A 20,538-nucleotide genomic window follows, 5' to 3' on the forward strand; every position below is an offset into this window, starting at 1 on the left:
GGCTGCCACAAAGTGAAAGTTTCCTAACAACTCGAGCTTTCTGCCAGTGGAATGAAGAGCTTTTTCAGGTAGTGACTTATTTCTAGAGATGTTTAGGCAGACGAATGTTAGGATGGGGCTCTCTGTTTGAGGGAGAAAGTCTCAACCTTTAAGTTCCACTTCCATGCTCACTTCTCTCTCCTCCTCTTCTCCTTCCTCTACTCTCTGTCCTTCCCCCTTTCTTCTCTTCCTCCTTGTTCTTTCTTCCTCTCCTTTTTTCTGCTCCCTTTCCTTTCCTTTCTTTCCCTTTCTTTCCCTTCCTTTTCTTCTTTCCTTCCTTTCCTGCTTCCTCCCTTCCTTCCCCCCTTCATTTTCCTTCCTTCCTTCCTTCCCTCGTTCCTCCCTCCCTCCCTCCCTCCCTCCCTCCCTCCCTCCCTCCCTCCCTCCCTCCCTCCTTATAGGGATCACTGCAATGAGGTCTTGCAGTAGGAAAGAGAGAATAGACTCAACTCCCTCTCTCTTTCTCTCTCTCTGTCTCTCTGCACACACACACACACACACACACAGACATTAATATTATATATGAGGTTGGGGTGTGGCCATCACTTTTCCTACTTCATCAGCTTTTCTTACAAATTTAAAAAATGTCTTATGACGCTTACATTCAGCAGTTCAACATCCTCTTCCCCTCTCCCAGCCTGAGAATGTCTTTCTTCCCAGAGTCCTGTCTCATTGTTGACAAGTTCAGGAACTAGAGGTTTACTTAAGTCATGGATTCTGTCCTTGTTACAATATACTGAGGAAAAAGAAAATGTAAAATGGGACCAGGAAGCCTATGTCTTTCCTGCCATTTCTGCTCTTTCCACCCTTCAGAGTCTGTTGAAAACCAAGACGTGTTGCATGCTGGGCACTGCATTTTCATGTTTCAATGAGAGGCATCTTAAGTGTTTTCACATGGAAGCCTTTCTCCCGTGAGGCATGCCCACAGTGCAGAGGTTGGATTGGGGGTGATTTCCAGGATCAAGGAGATAGGGTGTCCAGGAAAGCCTGGGGATTGCACCTAAGAGGTCAGCTTGACCTTCCTCTTCCCTTCCTCTCTAGCGAGTTTCCCATTACAAACTCCTCCTGTCTTTTGCCAGCTGACTGGTGTTGGGGCCACTGTACTCTACCAAAGACGGCTTAAAATATTGCACTTTACAATAATGTTAATATCAAGCTCTTTCATAGTTACTGTATGTAGTGTGTCACAGGCGCCCCTCTAAGCACTGTCCATGGATAACTCAATTCTCGAATCACATCTGTGAGGGTTTATGAGAAAATGGGAGCGCAGGTTGGCTCAGTAGCTTGTCAGAGGTCACAGGGCTGACAGGCAGCAGAGATGGAACTTGAACCCTGTGGTCTGACTCTGTGGTCTATGAATGTAACCTCATGCTTCACTGCCTGTTTCCTGAAAAGGGACCAAATGGGGTTTTGATCTCCTGCTTCTCAGGAGGTCCGGTGCCCATTTGCCTACTGCCTCCCTCCAGAAACCTGGTGGTTTAGTGGTTGACAACTGACAACCACAGACTGCCTCTGGGCTGCAGACATGTTGCAAATGGCCCACATAATATTTTCTTAAAATATAATTTTAATTTTTATCAAAGAAGTATATTTAGTTCAAAATATCAAATCATACTTAAAACAATCTGTAAAAAATAGCAGTTTCCCCTACTCTTCTCTCTGATTCTGATCTCCAGCAACTGTACTGGATTTCTTTTTACCTCTTTTCCTTTTTTTTTTTTTTTTTTTTTTTTTTGAGACAGGGTCTCCCTCTTTGGCCCAGGCTGGAGGGAGTGCAATGGTGTGTTTATGGCTTACTGCAACCTCGATCTCCCAGGCTCAAGGGACACTCCCACCTCAGCTTCCCAAGTAGCTGGGACTACAGGCACATGCCACCATGCCCAGCTAATTTGTAAAGACTGAGTCTTACTATGTTGCTCTGGCTGGTCTCAAACTCATGAGCTCAGGCGATCCTCCTGTCTTGGCCTCCCAAAGTGCTGGGATTACAGGCATGAGCCACCGCACCCGGACCTATTACTTCTTGTTTACCTCCATATGTCTCAGAAATAAATACTGCTATTTCTTGATCTATCATTTTACGTATTATCTATTCACTTCCAACCATGAAGATAAAGGTTTGGCTCTGCCACAACCCACTTGCATGAATCAATTGTTTCTTCACTTATTGCCACCATCTGAAACCTGCTTGCATGGACTTTTAAGGCCAGTGAAAAGCCTGGGCATTTGAAGGTGTGGCAGGGTGGAAAACTCACATACCTTGGTTAAATGTTCTGGATCAAGTTCACTCCATATCTGCAGGACAGCATCATCCTGTTCCTGTGGTGGGATGCCTTTGGGTTTTAGGTCCGTCCTCTGCTTGATCATGGAGTCCTGGGGCCTCTGCTTTGATTGAGGACTGTCGCTTTGGCTCTTCACATCTCCCCTTTCCACCCTCACATCTCCTAGTCACTAGGGCTAAAAGTAAAGGGAAGCTGGGGATACTGGAGCCATGTCAGTAACTCACAGTGGAAAACTCTTATGAAACTTCATCCGGGGCTTTCAGCAGTCTTCTCCCTGCCCCCTTCCCAGTTTTCCTTCCTTCAAAGGGTCTTACTGCATTTATCTCCCATTTTGTTTTCAGTTTTGCTAAGTTCCTATTCTCTGCTGGGGATGATTCATGGACGCCTCCTTCCACTCAGCCTAACTCCTCTGGATGGACCAGTACCCCCGGGACAACAAAGAGTGCAGGGAAAGTGTCCAGGCAGCTGCCACAATAACATTAAGCAAGCCACTAATGGCCACCAGCGCAAAGGGCTGTACTGTCAGTCTAGTGGACTCTTTCTGCTAACAAAATCAGGCTGCATTTTGTATTTGATTCAGCTCTGCAAGACACTTTCCTTGGGCAATATTCCAACAGTTGTTGGGGAGTCTGTGTAGTTAAAAAAATTCTCACTTTCCTCAGAGACAATGTAGACAAGATGAGGCTTTCATAGAGCATCAGACAATATAAAAAGTACAACACTGACCTTTGTTTTTTCTTCAGACTTTCATGTCCGTTTGCAGTCATTTGATGCAAGCATCACAAATGTTGTAATTAAGCAGCTATAGTTCCTAGAAAGATTTAAGGCTTTATGCTTCTTGCAACCCTACCTGACTTTCTAACAGGATTGCTTGGCTAGTACCTGGTTGATATGAGTGAACCTGGGAGAGAGAACTCCACATTTTCGTGCAGCAGTGACACCAGATAGAAGAGACAGGCAACTCGGGCTCACCAGCACCTCGCTTATTCCCACTACATCACATGGCCAGCAGGAGAGCCCATGTAACTGCAGGGTTCTAGAAGTTCTAGAGCTTTCAGGCTCCACACACTCTTCCCTACTGTAACACAGCTCACCCTTCTGATCTGAGACTTGGTCCACAGTGTAGCAGCCTTTCCCTAAACTCTTCTGTGAATCTTCCCCCATATCACATACTTCCCTGCCTCTAATAATCATATCCTCCACCTCCTTGTGATTTTCCCTATTAGAAAATCATTAATCCAGCCTGGTCAACGTGGCAAAAACCCGATTCTACAAAAAATGCAAAAAATTAGCCGGGCGTGATGGTGCATGCGCCTGTAATCCCAGCTACTTGGGAGGCTGAGGTAGGAGAATCACTTGAGGCCTGGAGATCGAGGCTGCAGTGAGCTGTGATTGTGCCACTGCACTCTGGCCTGGGCAGCAGAGTGAGACCCTGTCTCAAAGAAAGGAAAAAATAAATAAAATCCCTAGTATAGGGATGGGCAGCCATTTCCAAGGTACCAGGAGTAGTACCCATACAGGATCACCTCCTCACTTGTAGGAACTCCACTTGACTTCTCCTGGTGTGTTTGGTTACAAGAATATAATACAACCATTCTGCAGTGCCTGGTCTTCAGCTATTTTTGCCATTGCCTCCCTGCTCATCACCCATGCCACATGTTTTCTTTCTATGCACTGATCAATGTCCCTTCAACAGAACGATTCACTCCAAGTCAATGAGTTAGCTCTGTATGTATGAGATCGTTCTGTGCTGCTTCTCTTTTCTCCCATACTAGAAAGACCCCCAAGTTCTTTCCATCTCTGCTAAAGTCTGAAAGTGGAGGTAATGACATCTCAAAGAGTTTTCTAAGGTGTTGTCTACTCCTTTGGGCTTCTGTCCATATTGGGAGGATATTAGCAAGCACTCTACGTAATTTGTTGATTTAACTTCTGTCTCCTGTGCTGCTGTTTGTGAGGCACATTGGTACGAAAATCTTCCATTTCCCCCACTGGCCTCGTCTGTTGGAATGTATGGCATGGGGCTGTGCAGTTGACAAATTTTTGAGATGTCTGCACAGTCACATACACACATACACAATTTCTGTCTATTTTTGTTAGGTTTTATGGGAGAGTGGGTTTGTAATGCAGCCCTACTCTAATGCCTTTCACCTGAAATCTCTACTCATTTTTAGGTGTTTCAAGTTTTGTAGTCAAAGTTATCACTTTTTCTTCATTGATTTTTTTTTTTTTTAATTTTAAGAGATAGGGTCTTGCTATGTTGCCCAGGCTGATCTTGAACTCCTGGCCTCAAGTAATCCTCCCGCCTTGGCTTCCCAAAAGTGCTGGAATTACAGGTGTGAGCCACTGTACTTGGCCCTTCATTGATTCTTCTACTGTTTTTATGTTTACATAGCTATTCCCAAATCCAAGGTCAGATAAATATTCATCACTTATTACTTGAATTTTTTTAAAGGGTCTTGCTCTGTTACCCAGGCTGGAGTCCAGTGGTGTGATCATAGCTCACTGCAGCCTCAGACTCCTGGGTTTAAGCAATCCTCCTGCCTCACCCCAGAGAAGCTGGGATTACAGGTGTGCCGCCATGCCCAGCTTTTTTTTTTTTTTTTTTTTGTATGGTTGCATATGAAACAACTAAAAACAATTGTCTGGAATTTATTTAAATCATCTCAAGTAAAGGTTTAATTTAAATAAGCTAACATACAAATGACCTTCATCCACATCACACACACCCCACCCTAACCCTAAGTGTATTGCAAACACACATATGTACGTACATATGAAGATATATGTATATGTGCATGTATATTCACATAACATATGCATATACAGATAAAAGGCTTTCTCCCCCCTCTATTCACTGCTAATAATCAATTTAAAAATGAGAATATTTTAAAATCCATGCACAGATCCAGGACTAGAGGACTTGAGTGCTTATAATTATTGTCTAATTATTGAAAAACAAATAATTAGTTCTTATTTTCCTAATAGTTCCATTAGAAGCCCATCTAAATTTTAATCAGGCAAACTCAAGTTTAATTGGCTTTTATTATTTCCAGCATTTTAATTTTAGATCAAACTTATCATAAAGTCAATTTGTTTGCCCTATCTCCTTTTCTAGAAGGGACATCTTGTGTAAGCAACATATTTTGTATGGATTTTATACAGATTTTCCCATTACTTTCTTGTGGAACACTTGTAAGTTTCTAATCTATTCTCTTAGCTTTAAAGACAGAGGTGGAGTCCAACATTTTTACCGTAGAGTATCTCTGTTACACAACTTTGGAGGAGATTATAGACTGATTCACGTAGTATGTGAGATTACAAATTGAGTGAGACATAATACCCACTTGCACAAACATGTAAAATTTAAGACGGTTATCTGAATAAAGAAAATGGCAGAAAATATTGACTGCCTTGAAATAAAGAAAAGGGCTACAGAATCTTAAGGAAGACCTTATAAAGATGATTTTCCTCATTATGCAGAAAGCAATCCTTAGTTTATCCTTCCTGGGCCATTTCAGTAACTGCCTTGTTGGTCTCCTACAACCTCTTTTCTGTTCAATCCCACGCAGCAGACAGGGTGATCTTTTAAAGGTCACAAGAGAACATCTTGTGTTTTTAAAAGATCACCCTCTGTATGGATTGAACAGAAAAGAGTTTGATCAAGATGTTCCCTTCCTAAAGACCTCACATGAGTACCCTGTGCACTTAGCATACAAAATGTAAAATCCTAAAAGTGAATTATAAATCCTGGCATAATCTGGCCTCTGCTTATCTCTTAAGTTTCATCAGACACTGCCCTCTTCCTTCTTGAAACATTACGATCCAGCTATACTGCCCTTCATTTAGTCCTTCGATTGGGAGAAGTTCCAACCTGCCTCAGGGACCTTGCACATGCTGTTCCTGTAATGACATTCCTTCCTCTTTTCCTTGAGAAATTCCTCCTCCTTCTGCAAGTCTCAATTTGTGTTTGAATACTTTCACAGTAACCCCATCCTAAGCAGCCCCATCTCAATCTAAATTAGATCCTCCATCAGTCTGAGTTCTTCGTGATGAATAATCTAAGATAGGATTACACATGCAATACTTGTATTAGGGGAACCACTTGTGAGAAAAAAATACAGAGGGAGCTGGCAAAGTGGGGGAGCTGTCAGACAACAATGTGAGTCTGACTTGGAGTGAAGGAGAGAGGGAGGAAATGTTGAGCAGAAGCTTCCAGGACTGCTGTGCAGTCTAAAGAAGATGCAGCAGGGCCATGGGGTGGGGGTGAGGGTCTCTGAGTCAGAGCCAGCCATCAGAGGAGTCCCTGTTCCCCAAGAATGTGCCGCTTTGGTAGTCCTACCACACATGATTGCTGGCTGGAAGCAGCCCATGGCGAAGTGTGGTCTCCGCACAAATGTGGTGATAAATTTCAGTGACGGGCAACAGGAGCTTTGGCCCATGATGCTTTCTGTGGTTGGAAGTGTTGTGAGGTGCTCCTGGCTACCACATGGTCCCCATGATATTTTCTCTTGTAGCACCCTGTACTTTTCTTCATTAACACTTGTCACATCTGCAATTGTATATTCTTCTGTCAGAGCTTCACCAGGGCAGAGACTGGGTCTGTCTTTTTCATCGCTGTATCCCAGTACTCAAAGCAGTACCAGCTCACAGTAGTTGCTCAGTTAAGACCTGTCAAATGAATATGATCTTAACTTTCATGGTTTTTAAGTAGCAGTGTTTCCGTTATTTAACAAGACATAACTTCCATGATAAGATTTTTTATTACATCTTTATACTTGGACTTATATACCTAGGGATTAGGACCGATTATAAAAAAATAGTTCTAAAAATGTAATTTTTTGTTAGCTTTTAGAGAACGCTGTGGTAATAAGCTGACTTGAACTAATCAATTCGTAGATGAAATGCTCCTTAACAGGAGAGACTGTGTCTGGCTTGGTCAACACTGCCCCCTGCACCTAGCTCAGAGCCTGTAGTACAGCAGGAGCTCAATAAAGGTTTGTTCAATGAACTGAGTGGGAAATTTAGGGCAGGGGTGTGAATGGAGGAAGCTGTTTATAATTTTGGTTTTGTCCTCATGGAAGAGTGCTTATATGTTTGCAAAGCACTAAAGATTTTTTTTAAATATATATTTTTATTATACTTTAAGTTCTAGGGTACATGGCCCCAGTGTGTGATGTTCCCCTTCCTGGCAAAGCACTAATGATTAACCAACAGTATGCAGTTGGTTCTTCATATCCAAGGTTCCAAAACTGTGGGTCTAACCAGCTGTATTTCAAAGATACTCAGAAAAAAAACAATAACAACAATAACAGTAAAAAATAATACAAATGAAAACCATATAACAACTATTTTCCTAGCATTTACATTGTATTAGGTATTATAAGTAATCTAGAGGTGATCTAAAGTATATAGTAGGATGTGCATGGGTTATATACCTAAAATACCAGGCCATTTTATATAAGACACTTGAGCATCTGTGGGCCTGGAACCAATCCCCTGTGGATATGTGTCCTCCAGCAATTTGTCCTTGAATTATTTCGGTGTTAACAAAAATAACTGTGTAATCCCAGGGAAATGGTATAACCTCTCTGGACTTCAGTTTTCCTATTTGTAAGATGAGAAGTTTGGAGTGGATGATCATGAAGATTTCTTTGCAGCACTTGTGTGCTACAGGTCTATTCATAAACACAAAAACGAGTACCTCAGGCCATTGCCAAGCCTTACAAATACAAGTATGTTTATACATATACATATACATATATATATATACATATATATATAAACATCTATATATATATAAACATCTATATCTGAGTTGTTTTGGAATTGAAGTTGCATGAAATATAACTTGCTTTTTTTTTTAACTTTAATTTCTAAATAGGCCTTCTGTTCATATACTGATTGGGACCACAAAGTAGAAATCTATTATTCTTTGTTTCTTTTTTTTTTTTAGATGGAATCTCGCTCTGTCACCCAGGCTGGAGTGCAGTGGTGCGATTTCTGCTCACTGCAACCTCCGCCTCCCTGGTTCAAGTGATTCTCGTGTCTCAGCCTCCTGAGTAGCTGGGATTACAGGCACCCGCCACCATGCCCCGCTAATTTTTTTTTATTTTTAGTAGAGATGGGTTTCACCACATTGCCCAGGCTGGTCTCAAACTCCTGGCCTCAAGTGATCCACCCACCTCGGCCTTCCAAAGTGCTGGGATTACAGACTTAAGCCACTGCGCCCAGCCAACATCTATTATTCTTACAAGGAATGAAAGGGGATTTTTTTTTTTTTTCCATACAGGTTAAGAGAGAAAGGTGTACAATAAAAACCTCTTTCCTTGGAGAGGGGAACTGCATAAAGATGACTGTGACCATGCTTTTATGTATGAAGCAGAGGAAAGGAAATCAAGAATGTTGGATGCTATGGAGAGAAAACACCCAAAATTATTAGTTCCCCACTACCACCCGTCCCAGCTTGTTTCTTCAGTCCAGTACTTTTATATCCACTGAAAGTTTGTTTTTTTTTTTAAGGGGGGTGGGGTCTCACTGTGTCACCCAGGCTGGAGTGTGGTGGCACATCACGGCTCACTGCAACCTCAATCTCCAGGCCTCAAGTGATCCTTCCACCTCAGCCTCCCAAGTAGCTGGGACTACAAGCATTCACCACCATGTGTGGCTAATTTTTTAAATTATTATTTGTAAAGATGGGTTTTTGCCATGTTGTCTGCTTGGTCTTGAATTCCTGGGCTCAAACGATCCTCCCACCTCAGCCTCTCAAAATGTTAGAATTACAAGTGTGAGCCACTGGCCCAGCCTTCTTTTCCATTTATATTCAGTTGCATAAGCTATATATATATTTAAAACCACTAAATAAAGACAAATCACGTACCATCCCACCTCCAAAAGTTACTTGTTTTGTTTTCTTTTGGTTCATAACCTTATTTGTTTTGACTCACATACTTATTGGTTTAACACAGTTGCTACCATAATCACCAATCATCAGGTGCGTAATAGAATGCCCCACCATTTGGATTTGTCTGATGTTTTCTCTTCAAGATGTGCCTCTCTCAGGGTATAACTTGGTTAAGGTAGTAGCTGCCAGGTTTCTGCACTGAAAAATCACTGTTTTTCTCTTTCCAAATAATTGAATCACTTTGGATTGTTTATATTTTTTCAGAAATGTTCCCATTTTGTCTGTTTTCAAATATTAGCATAAAGGGAGTCACAAAATTGTCTTTTTTCAGAAGAGAATTGTCACATCTAAAATTGTCTTCCTTTTCTAATATTTGATTATCTTTGCCAGTTTGTTAGTTTTCTTTGCCATTTCAAAGAACCAATTTTCATCTTAAATTGTCCTTTCTGTCAAGTCTTTACTTCGTTAATTTGTTTTATCTTTATTACATCCATCTTTCTAAGTTCTTCAGGTTAATTCTTTTATTTTTTTCTAACACGTTATATGCTTAGCTCTTTAACTTTTTACCCTTTATTCCCATCTAACATAAGCAGTTAAAGTATGAAATTTGCCTCTAAGTGCTGATTTATCTATATCCCACAACATATAGTATTTTATCATGGAGTTCTAATTAAAAAAAAGCTTCCTTTAAGAGCTGTTCTTTGACCTGTGAATATTTAGAAAACTATGTTATAATTTCAAAACATATAGTCTTTAAATTTCATCTTCTTTGCTGTTGGTTTAAAATTTAACTATGTTGTGGTCAGAGAATTTGGTTTGTATTATAAGAGTTCTTTGAAATGGGTAGAGTCTTGCTTAATGGCCTGATATTAGGTCAGTTTTCTTATGTATCATGGGTACTTAAAAAATAATACTGGCTTTAAAAAAAAAATCCAGTTTGAAAGTATTTATCTTTTAAAGGTAGAGTTAACCCATTTTCATATATTATAATTGCTGATATATAGAGTCTTATTTTTTCTATGCCATATCATTATTTTTATTTTTGTTGCATTGATCAATATATCTTTTTTTTTGAGATGGAGTTTTGCTCTTGTTGCCCAGGCTGGAGTGCAATGGCGCGATCTCGGCTCACCACAACCTCCGCCTCCCAGGTTCAAGCGATTCTCCTGCCTCAGCTTCCTGCGTAGCTGGGATTACAGGCACTGGACACCAGGCCCAGCTAATTTTTGTATTTTTAGTAGAGACAGGGTTTCACCATGTTGGTCAGGCTGGTCTCGAACTCCTGACCTCAGGTGATCTGCCCGCCTTGGCTTCCCAAAGTGCTGGAATTACAGGTGTGAGCCACTGTGCCTGGCTAATATATCTTTTTTCATTATTTTTCTCTGGTTATTTTCTAGAGCAGTGCTTCTCAAATTTTTGTTCTCAGAATTCCTTTAATACTCTTAAATTATTGAAGTCCCAGAAGAGTTTGTATTTATGTGGGTTATAGCTATTGATATATATCATATGAAAAATTAAAGACAGTAAATTTTAAAAAATACTTATTTATGGCTCAATTAAAATAATAATTGTAAACCATGTGATAGTTATAAAGCATATTAACATATTGTTTTATTTTATTATTATGCTTTTTAACCTTTTTTTTTTCTTTTTGAGATGATATCTTGATATATTGCCCAGGCTGGTCTTGAATTCCTGGACTCAAGCCATCTTCATGCCTCAGCCTCCCAAGTAGCTGGGATTCCAGGTGTGTACCACCACACCCAGCTTGAAATAACATTTTTGAAATGAAACAACTGGTTGGGTGTGGTGGCTCATGCCTGTAATCCCAGCAGTTTGGGAGGCCGAGGTGGGTGGATCACTTGAGGTCAGGAGTTTGAGACCAGCCTGGCCAACATGGTAAAACCCCATCTCTACAAAAATTACCAAAAATTAGCTGGGTGTGGTGGCACATGTCTGTAATCCCAGCTACTCGGGAGGCTGAGGCAGAATGGCTTGAACCCAGGAGGTGGAGGTTACAGTGAGCTGAGATCATGCCCCTGCACTCCAGCTGGGCAAGAGAGCAAGACTCTGTTTCAGAAAAGTAAAACCTAAACTAAAATTTTCAAAACATACGAATTTAATGAGAAGAGTAGTGTTATTTTACATTTTTGCAACTTTCTTTAATGCCTGGCTTAGCAGATGACTGCTGGATTCTCACATCTGCCTCTTCATTCAATCTATTACAAAATGTTATTTTGGTTAGAGAATCCTGCTTCACACTGATAGTTGGAAAAGGAAAATATATTTTCATATAACTAGATATTCTTTGATACCTCACCAAAATTCAAAACGGGTAGTTTTTAAAGGTTAATTGCAATGTGGAAACTGAAATCATACACTGAACTTTCTCTGTTACATTAAAATCTGTAGGCTTGTCTTGCACTTTGAATAGAACTTATACTTGTGTGTTATTCTATAACATCATGCATTGGCATTTGGAATTATTGGTTGACTGAGTTATCTGGATTTTCCAAATGTTAATGTGCTTCATGATACATTAGCAAAAAATTATATCCATTAACCTCATCAGAAAATAAAGTACTAGAAAGTTATCAGTAGTGGTAGATGCAAGTTTCCAAAAATTTTCTTTTTTTCCTTTTTTTTTTTTTTTTTTTTTGCTTGAAAGCTCAAATTTTACCATTGGCAACAAATACTGTCTGTTGTTTTCTGTGAAGTGATAGACTCTCGCTTGGTTTATTTTTGAGAAGACATCAGCCAAACACTCAAGTTTGAACACGTAGTTTGTCAATATGTCATTCTTTCAGGTAAAAATGGAATCCCTTAAAAAAAGCAGCTAGTTTCAACTCCTACTCAAAGTACTGCACGAGTGCTTTTCCTTGAGGCAATTGCTGTATTTCGGTATGCAGTCAAAGTGCTTTACACGTACTTCCTGCTTTGTCACACAGAATATTAAAAAGGTTGGTACCCAAAGTGTGAGGTTAATAAAATTAATATTCTACACTGCTTCATGAAGGACATTCTCAAATGAAACTAGCACGTATTTGCTTGTTTGTTTGCTTGTTTTGTTTTTATTGTATGTGATGATAAAAATATAATACCTCAAGTATAGTTTAATGCCGCTGTCTTCATTCATGTCAGAAGCTTGAACTTTTGCCCAACATTAGTTTTATACCATTACTACAAATGTCAACAGAGGGAATAAGGCACATATATCTCAGTATTATTAGGGAAATAGTTTTAAACTCATAAACCCTTGAAAGTATCTAAGTGATTTCTCTAGGTGTCTGCACACCATACTATGGAAATTGTTGCTCTTTAATTTCTATATCCTATCTTTATCCTAGTAATTGTTACCCTTGAACTTTTAATAAGCATAAACTTTCTATCAATATCAGGAGTTAACCATTATGTATTACTCTCCTTACGTACAAAGAAAAATCAACATGCTTTTTATTTTACCTCATTATTACATAAAAATTTTTTTTGTAGAGACAGAGTCTTGCTATGTTGCCCAGGCTGGTCTCAAACTCCTGGCCTCAAGCAATCCTCCCACCTTGGCCTCCTAAAGCACTGGAATTATAGCTATGAGCCACTGTGCTGGGCCCACTGCACCTTTTAAACAACTCTTCTCCTATCACCTCTCAGGTGTTTTATTTTAGTTTGGTATTATATTTAAGAATTCTTTCTTAGTGGCATACATTTCATTTCTGTGATCAGAAATCAGCTACAATTAATATTTTACTGACTTATTTGATATTCTCTGATGGCTGTATCAATTTTCTTCTTTATCCATGCATATCTTTCTTTACTTTGGCTGAAGGGATAAAGTTTTCAAAAGGGATATATGAGTGGAATCGTTTTTTAATCTTTTCACGACTAAACAGGTATTTTATTTTGCCATCACACTTTATTGATCTTTTGCTCTGTTTAGACTTTCATGTTCAAATCCCTTTCCTCTTGTCTAGCAGCATTTAGTGATATGGATGAGAAGTTTATTGGCTGGCAGTTTCTAGTTCTGTTCTGTTGAATGTTACTTAAGTTTTTTCCCAGTATTTGTAGCATTTTAAAATTTAATCTTCAACCCAAAAATGTCACCAGGATATGAATAGAAGTGCCACTTTTTCATTATTCTTTCCAACACTTTGGTGCCTTGCCAATACTCAAGTTTTTTTTCAGCTGTAAGACATTATTATTCTACTCTATTCTAGTCTTCTTTTGTGTATTTGTTTCTTCCCTTTCATCCTCTTCACTGCTTTCTTCTGTAACTCTTGTTAAATTGAACTTTACACCTGTAATCATCCTGCATACCTTTTAACTTTGTCTTATGATTTTTTGTTTGTTTAAAAACTGGACAATGCTTGATTGCTCAGTTTATTAATTCATTTTGTGCTGTCTTTCCTATTCAGTCCTCATACAAACTTTTATTTTTATTCTAAAAATCATGTAACTTGTTTTGTGGTTCTTGGTTTCTAGTAGCCTGTGCTTGTGTTGTAGGTGCAGTAGCTTCTTTTTACCCCCGTCTCTTTTCAGATTTTTTTTTTTTTTAACTAACAAGCAAAAAATAAAAAACAAAAACACAACAGCTTTAAGTTGGAACATCAATAAGTCAAATTGCTGCTGGAGTTCCCACATGTAGCTGGGGTACATGTGCCCTCATTGCAAGGCAGGAGGTAGGTACGTGACTGTGCATTTAGGTATATTTGTGACCGAGAAGAATCACAGAAATGGAAACCACTGGAGAACAGAAAGCAGCATGAACTTTTCAGCAGGCAATCCCATAGCGCGCGGCTCTTTTCCTATTCTTTGCCTCTGTATCCTCTGTGTTCCTTCGGGTTCCAGCTGAACCAGTGATAATCCCAAATCAGTCCTGCCTTCTTTCCAGTTTCTCATCATCTTCAGACTTTCTGGAGATTGAAGAGCCATTCAAACCAAATCTTTGAGCTCTTTCCTTTAGCTTATCCAGGTTCATGATAGGTATGTTGTTAGATGACAGACCTTTTGTTGAAACTGAAGAAGTCCCAAACCTAGCTGCCCGGGCAGTTTTCTTACTTTACAAGCTCACAGGTACATGGACTTGTTCAGCCCTCTTCTGCATTCTCTCTCCCTGTGGTATTTCAGATGTAATTTTTACCACTTTCTTCTCTGCTTCCACGTCAACAGTTTTTTCAGGGAGTTCTTCCTCTTTGACAGGGATTTCTATGGGGCTTTGTTTCTTCTTCCTCTGTTTCATCTCCCAGTACATCTTCATTTGCCTCTTCAGCATGCCCTGAAAAATATGCCTGGAGCCAGCACTTTGGGAGGCCAAGGTGGGCGGATCATGAGGTCAGGAGTTGGAGACCAGCCTGGCCAACATAGTGAAACCCCATCTCTACTAAAAATGCAAAAATTAGCCTGGCATGGTGGCATGTGCTTGTAGTCCCAGCTACTCGGGAGACTGAGGCAGGATAATCGCTTGAACCCGGGAGGCGGAGGTTGTGGTGAGCCAAGATTGAACCACTGCACTCCAGCCTGGGCAACAGAGTAAGACTCCCTCTCAAAAAAAAAAAAAAATGCCTGGAGCCTTTTGATGGCATCTTGTTTCATTTCCTTGGTCTCCAAACCACAAGGAAGACATTCTTGCTTTAGTTCAGCAATCTTCCACTTATGGTGCACCACCGTCTTGGTCGCCATCTTGTTACCCCTCACTCCAGTAGGCCCCCACCCACTGCCTCTCAAGTATCTTCCTTTTAACATTATTTTCTGTATCTAGCATTAATTATTTTCCTCATAAATAACCTTTTTTGCTCATCTTGGGGCTTCTCTTTTACTCATGTAAGGTTTCCTTAAATTTCCTTAAATTCTCAGTTCTCATATTAAAAGTGAAGAGTTAGACTGAAGACCTTTCAGCCCTGGCAGGGGGCCGCTCTCTTGATGGAAGCTCTGGCTACAGGCTCTGAGGATGCCTGGAGGGTCCTTTGTATATATACAAGTGAGGCCCAGCAGGGTAAGCTGGGGGTTAGACACATGAAAGGACTTTCATGTTGCTTTAAGCTCATGTTTTTTGTCTGTTGCCTTTGTGGCAGTTTGAAGTTACGCTAGGTGTTTTACCATGTTATTTCTCTCTCTGGCCCTAGGAACCCCAAAGGCGGACTCCTCTGTATTTAAGAAGCCAGCTAATGTTGTAATTAGTTCCATTGGGCACACTGTACAGGAACTGGCTTGGCCATAGGCACTGAAGACTTGAGTTTTCCAAGCTCAGAGAGAAAAACAGTCCTCAAGCACACATTAACCCTTCCTGCACCAAAGGTGGGGTGCAGCCTTCTCAACTCTGGCTTCTCCTTTATTCCAGTCTCTTCTGCTTTCTATCTCCTAGAATTGCATTAACATTTCTTTTCCATATTGGCTGTAAACATTAGAGGTAAACCCATGAAATGGTGTTTAAATGGAAATCGGTCCGCAGGCTTGTAAAGTGCTTTTGTGCTTTCTCTCTTACTGCTAGAGATTCAACTGCTGTAATTTCCTCAGAAAAACTGACTCTCTTTTTAATTTTCAAAGCTAATTTGGTTATAACACAATTCTTTCCTTTAAAAATCATATTTTTGTTTGCTCTTAAATATAATAGTTCCCTTATTTCCCAATTCTTTAATCTATATTTCTGTTACATGAATCATTTGCTATCATTTTTCTGTAGGACATTTAAAAATAGATGACCTCTAGTTGTATTATACTAAAGATAAATTAGGACTTGCTACCCATCACCCCATTCAATTCATTCAATAAATATGTGTTGCCTGCCTTCCTGCCTGATATGTACTCTCTAGAATGTTCCAGGACCTTGGAATTCTACAAATAATGTAAACTTGTTATCTTTCTTCAGGGAGCTTACAAACTCCGCTTTTGCATAATTTCTCTATTACTCTGAATTTGGATATCATCCTCTGTTATATTGGTCTTTTGTATCCTGTCTGTTTATGAGTTTTCCCTTTTCAACTAACTTTTTTCTAATTGTGAAAATAGAGCATGGTCAAGAGTAGGAAATAGAGAAGGATGCATAAGAACTCAGGCTCCGAGGTTGTGCGTGGTGGCTCACACCTGTAATCCCAGCACTTCGGGATGCTGAAGCAGGTGGATCACTTGAGCTCAGAAGTCCAAGACCAGCCTTGGCAATGTAGGGAGACCTTGTCTCTACAAAAATAAAAAAATTATCAGGCATGATGGACCACTCTGGAGGCTGAGGTGGGAGGATCACTTGAGCCTGGGAGGTTCAGGTTGCAGTGAGCCATGATTGTGCCACTGCACTCCTCTAGCCTTCTAGCCTGGAGGACAGAGCAAGACCTTATCTCAAAAAAAAAAAAAAAAAGAGAGAGAACTCAGGCACTTGGATGCAATGCTGATCTAATGCTGACTGCTACCTGAACCTGGGCAAGTTACTTAACACTCTATTCTCAATTTACTCATCTGTATGAAGGGCATGATATCCATATCTGACTCTAAGTTTATTATTAACATAAGGAATACATGAGTTAACCCATGTGAGGGGCTTAGAACATTAGCTGGCATATAGTGGATGCTCAATAAGTAGTATGATGGTATTGTTGAAGATTACTTGAAAAGTCAAAAAGTAGAAAGGAGAAAATAAAAATTCACCTATAATCATTGTTAACATTTTAGATTTTGATTTACACACACACCACACACACTAACCAATTTTAGTCATTTCATAAGTTGCCATCTCTACAAATTCTCTCCATTTTTAAATTCTTTTCTTGTCCTCTTCCTTTCACTTTCTATTGTAATATCCTTCTCATTGTTTCTAGAGCTCAGTGGGTTACCTTTCCTGTAGCTCTTTAGTTTTATTTCTAATCCTTTTACTTAATAGGTGAAGTAAGAGCATGCTTAGGGCACTACAAAGCTGGGGCTCCCGAGAGGGGGTGGGGGAGAGAGAGAGAGAGAGACCATGCTTCAAGTAGTGGATCAGTATATTTTGCAATCAGTATCTAAAACGAAACCATCTTAATTTCAATGGACATAAATTTTGTTTTACAGTTTATTGTTTTTAAAAACTATGCACTTTATGTGGTGGAGGGCATTATAATATTTTCACTGAATTAATTGAATCTTCTCTTTCCCGAGCATAGCCATCTTTAACGTGAAGCTATCAATATCGTCCTGGGCTTATGGATTCATTTCACTTCTAACATGGAAAGTATCTGTTATCTCTTGTGATTTGCCTCTAGCAAGCACTAAAAGGAGGGATATTGCTGAAAGCAACTAGCAGTCAAACAATCATTTGTGGCATTTAAATTGTGACATTAACCCTGGGTAGGAAAATTGGTTCATTAATTTCCATTTGAAAGTCTTATTCTGTTAATGGGAAAAAGGCCAATATTCCAAAAGAAAAAAGTAGTTATCACATTTTAAACCTTTGCTCTTTCATTTTTGGTCTGAATATGGTCATTTTTTTGCTAGGGAGATGAAGTGATTACTTAAGTCAGTAATCAACCGTAGTGAATCAGCTACAAGAAAATGAGACCAATCTCAAGTGCTCAAGACTCAGAATATAAACTATTTAGAGAGTAGAATTCAGCTGGCCGCAGTGGCTCATGCCTGTTATCCCAGCACTTTAGGAGGCGGGATCCGCACAAGGTGGGCGGATCACGAGGTCAGGAGTTCAAGACTAGCCTGACCAACATGGTGAAACCCTGTCTCTACTAAAAATACAAAAATTAGCTGGGCGTGGTGGCATGCACCTGCAATCCCAGCTACTCGGCGGGGGGCTGAGGCAGGAGAATTGCTTGAACCTGGGAGGTGAAGGTTGCAGTGAGCCGAGGTCATGCCACTGCACTCCAGCCTGGGGGACAGAGCGAGACTCCATCTCAAAAAAAAAAAAAAAAAAAAAAGAGAGAGTAGAATTCATGTGCTCTCAAGATAAAGGCTATGCTTGTGTGTGTGTGTGAGAGAGAGATAGAGAGAAAGAGAAAGAGGTGGGGGAGAGGACAGTTGAGACAGAGTACATAGCATGAAATCCTGGAAATTATATAAATGTTTCATTACTTCTTCTTAAGGAAAGGGTAGTGGGTAGAAATTTCTTTTTGCCCCTAAGTCAAGTCAGTGTTGGGAATGATGGACAACAGGTAGACGAAAGGAATTCTTAATATCAGGCCTTTGCTGATTGAAGTTTAGCCTTCCCCTCCAGTTGCCTCAGGTCCAAATGTAAATATCCTTGGTTTCCTAGGTCACATTTAAGGAGAATAGAAGAATGAATCTCCACTTTTTTTTTTTAATTTGAAGGGGAGAGTTAAGAGGGAGGAGAAAGATAGTTCAAATTGGATTGATGCTTATTAAATTAAATTTATAATTATGCTTCCTAAAATCAAGGCAACTTACATTTGCATACAACTTTATAGCTCAAAACCAACTTTACAAATATGCTGTGAATTGATTTTATGAAAACCTGAAGAATGCAGCTCCTCCCATTCTCTTATTAATATTTTAAGCCACAACTTTTACTTCAATTCCTCAATGGCAATGGAGCTTTTATTCATTCGTTTAACAGATGTTAATTGACTACCAAGTATGTCGCAGGCACTGTTCAAGGTGCTTGTGATATATTCATGAACAAAACAACCCCAGCCCTGTGGAACTTAGGTTCTAGTGGAGGTAGACAGACAAGGAGCATTGACCATAATAAAAAAGTAAGTTACATTGTGTTTAAGGAGGTGATGGCTGTTATGGAAAAAAGAAAGAGTCGAGAGCTGGGTAAGGGAGATAGAAAGTTTTAAAGGAATTGGAAATTCCAGCATGGGTGGAGGCAGGTTGCTGCATTAAATAGGGTAGTCAGGTTAAGTCTCATTAAGGTGAGATTTGGACAAAAGCTTAAAGGAGATGAGAGAGCTAGCCTTAGGTATTTGGGGGAAGAACATTCTGGGAAGATGAAACAGCTGAAGTCAAGGCCTTAAGGTGGGACCTGTGCAGCAAGATGAGAATGAGTGAGAAGCAGAGTATGGGGAGAATAGACTGTAGAAGTAAGGGACCCATGATCCTGGGGGACCTGGTAGGTCATTGTAACAACCATCACTTCTATTCTAAAGGAAAAGGGGAGTCATTACAGAATTGAGCACGAGAGGGCATGATGTGATTTCGTTTCAATGGGATTTCTCTAGATGCTGTTTTGTTGAGAATAGACTGGAAAGGAGGGAGGGGGTAATCATAAAAGCAGGGAAACCTATTAGGAAACTGTATTCATTTTCTATTCCTGTGTAACATACTATCTCAAAACTTAGCAGCTAAACTAGCATACATTCATGATCTCATGCACTTTCTGAGGAACCTGGGAGCAGCTTAGCTGTGAGGTTCCGGCTCAGGGTTTCATAAAGTGGCAGTCAAGTTGTCATCTGGGTTCATAATTGATTCAAGACTTGACTCAGACAGGAGAGTCTACTAGGCTCACTCACCTGGTTGTGGGCAGCCCTCAGTTCCTCACCGGCTGTTTGTCAAGGCTTCAGTTCCTTGCCAAAATATGCCATGATACGGTAGTTTGCTAGCGCAAGGGGATGGGGTGGAAGTAGGGGAGAGACTTACAAAGATGGAAGCTGCAGAGTTTTATTATGTAACTCTGTAGTAATATAATATCACTTCTGCTATGTGCTATTGGTCATATAGACCAACCCTGGTCCAGTGTGGGAGAGGACTCACGAGGGTGTGAATTCTAGGAGTCAAGGATCAATGAGGGCCATATGGGAGGCTGGCTACCACAGAGACAGTGCAATAATCCAAGTGCAAGATGATGGTGGCTTGGACCAGGGTGCTAGCAGTGGAGGTAGTGAGAAGTGGTCAGAGTCTGGATATATTTTGAAAGTAGAACCAATGGGATTTTCTAATGAAGTGGATGTAAGAAAATGAGGAATCAAGTATGACTTCAAGTATTGCAACTAGAAGGGTAGAGTTTTCACCAACAGAGACAGGAAAGGCTGAGGGCAGATAAGGATTTAAAGTGTTGTGTGGTGGTGATTGAAGAGCAGATGTTTGGCTTCCCTATATTATTTATCTTGCTCTTCTCTAATCCTCATCACGGCCCAATTAGAGGGCACTACTCTGTGTCTAGTGCTCTGCCAGGTACATCACATGCATTTCTCTCATTTAATTTATCAGCTCTTTCACAAATGCAAAAGCTAAGATCCAGACAGGTTGAATCACTTGTTCTATGTGATAGGGCTGGTAAAGTTCTATATGATAGGGATTTGATTCAACGACCATCTCCTGTGGTCACATTCTGGATGTATTTTGTAGCTGTGTTACCCTGGACAACTTAGTTAACCTTTGTGTGTGTTAACATTT

General features: G+C 40.1%; 1 protein-coding gene and 1 pseudogene across 2 annotated transcripts in view; one reads left to right on the forward strand and one right to left on the reverse strand.

Annotated features, from left to right (window-relative positions):
- The window catches only part of GRHL2 (grainyhead like transcription factor 2), a 184,497-nt gene that overhangs the window by 23,322 nt on the left and 140,637 nt on the right, over positions 1 to 20,538 (forward strand). The window lies entirely within an intron of this gene.
- Positions 13,465 to 15,585, reverse strand: LOC106635057 (SAP domain-containing ribonucleoprotein-like; annotated as a pseudogene).

This window comes from Pan paniscus, chromosome 7 (assembly GCF_029289425.2).
Source record: "Pan paniscus chromosome 7, NHGRI_mPanPan1-v2.0_pri, whole genome shotgun sequence".
NCBI classification, from domain to species: domain Eukaryota; kingdom Metazoa; phylum Chordata; class Mammalia; order Primates; family Hominidae; genus Pan; species Pan paniscus.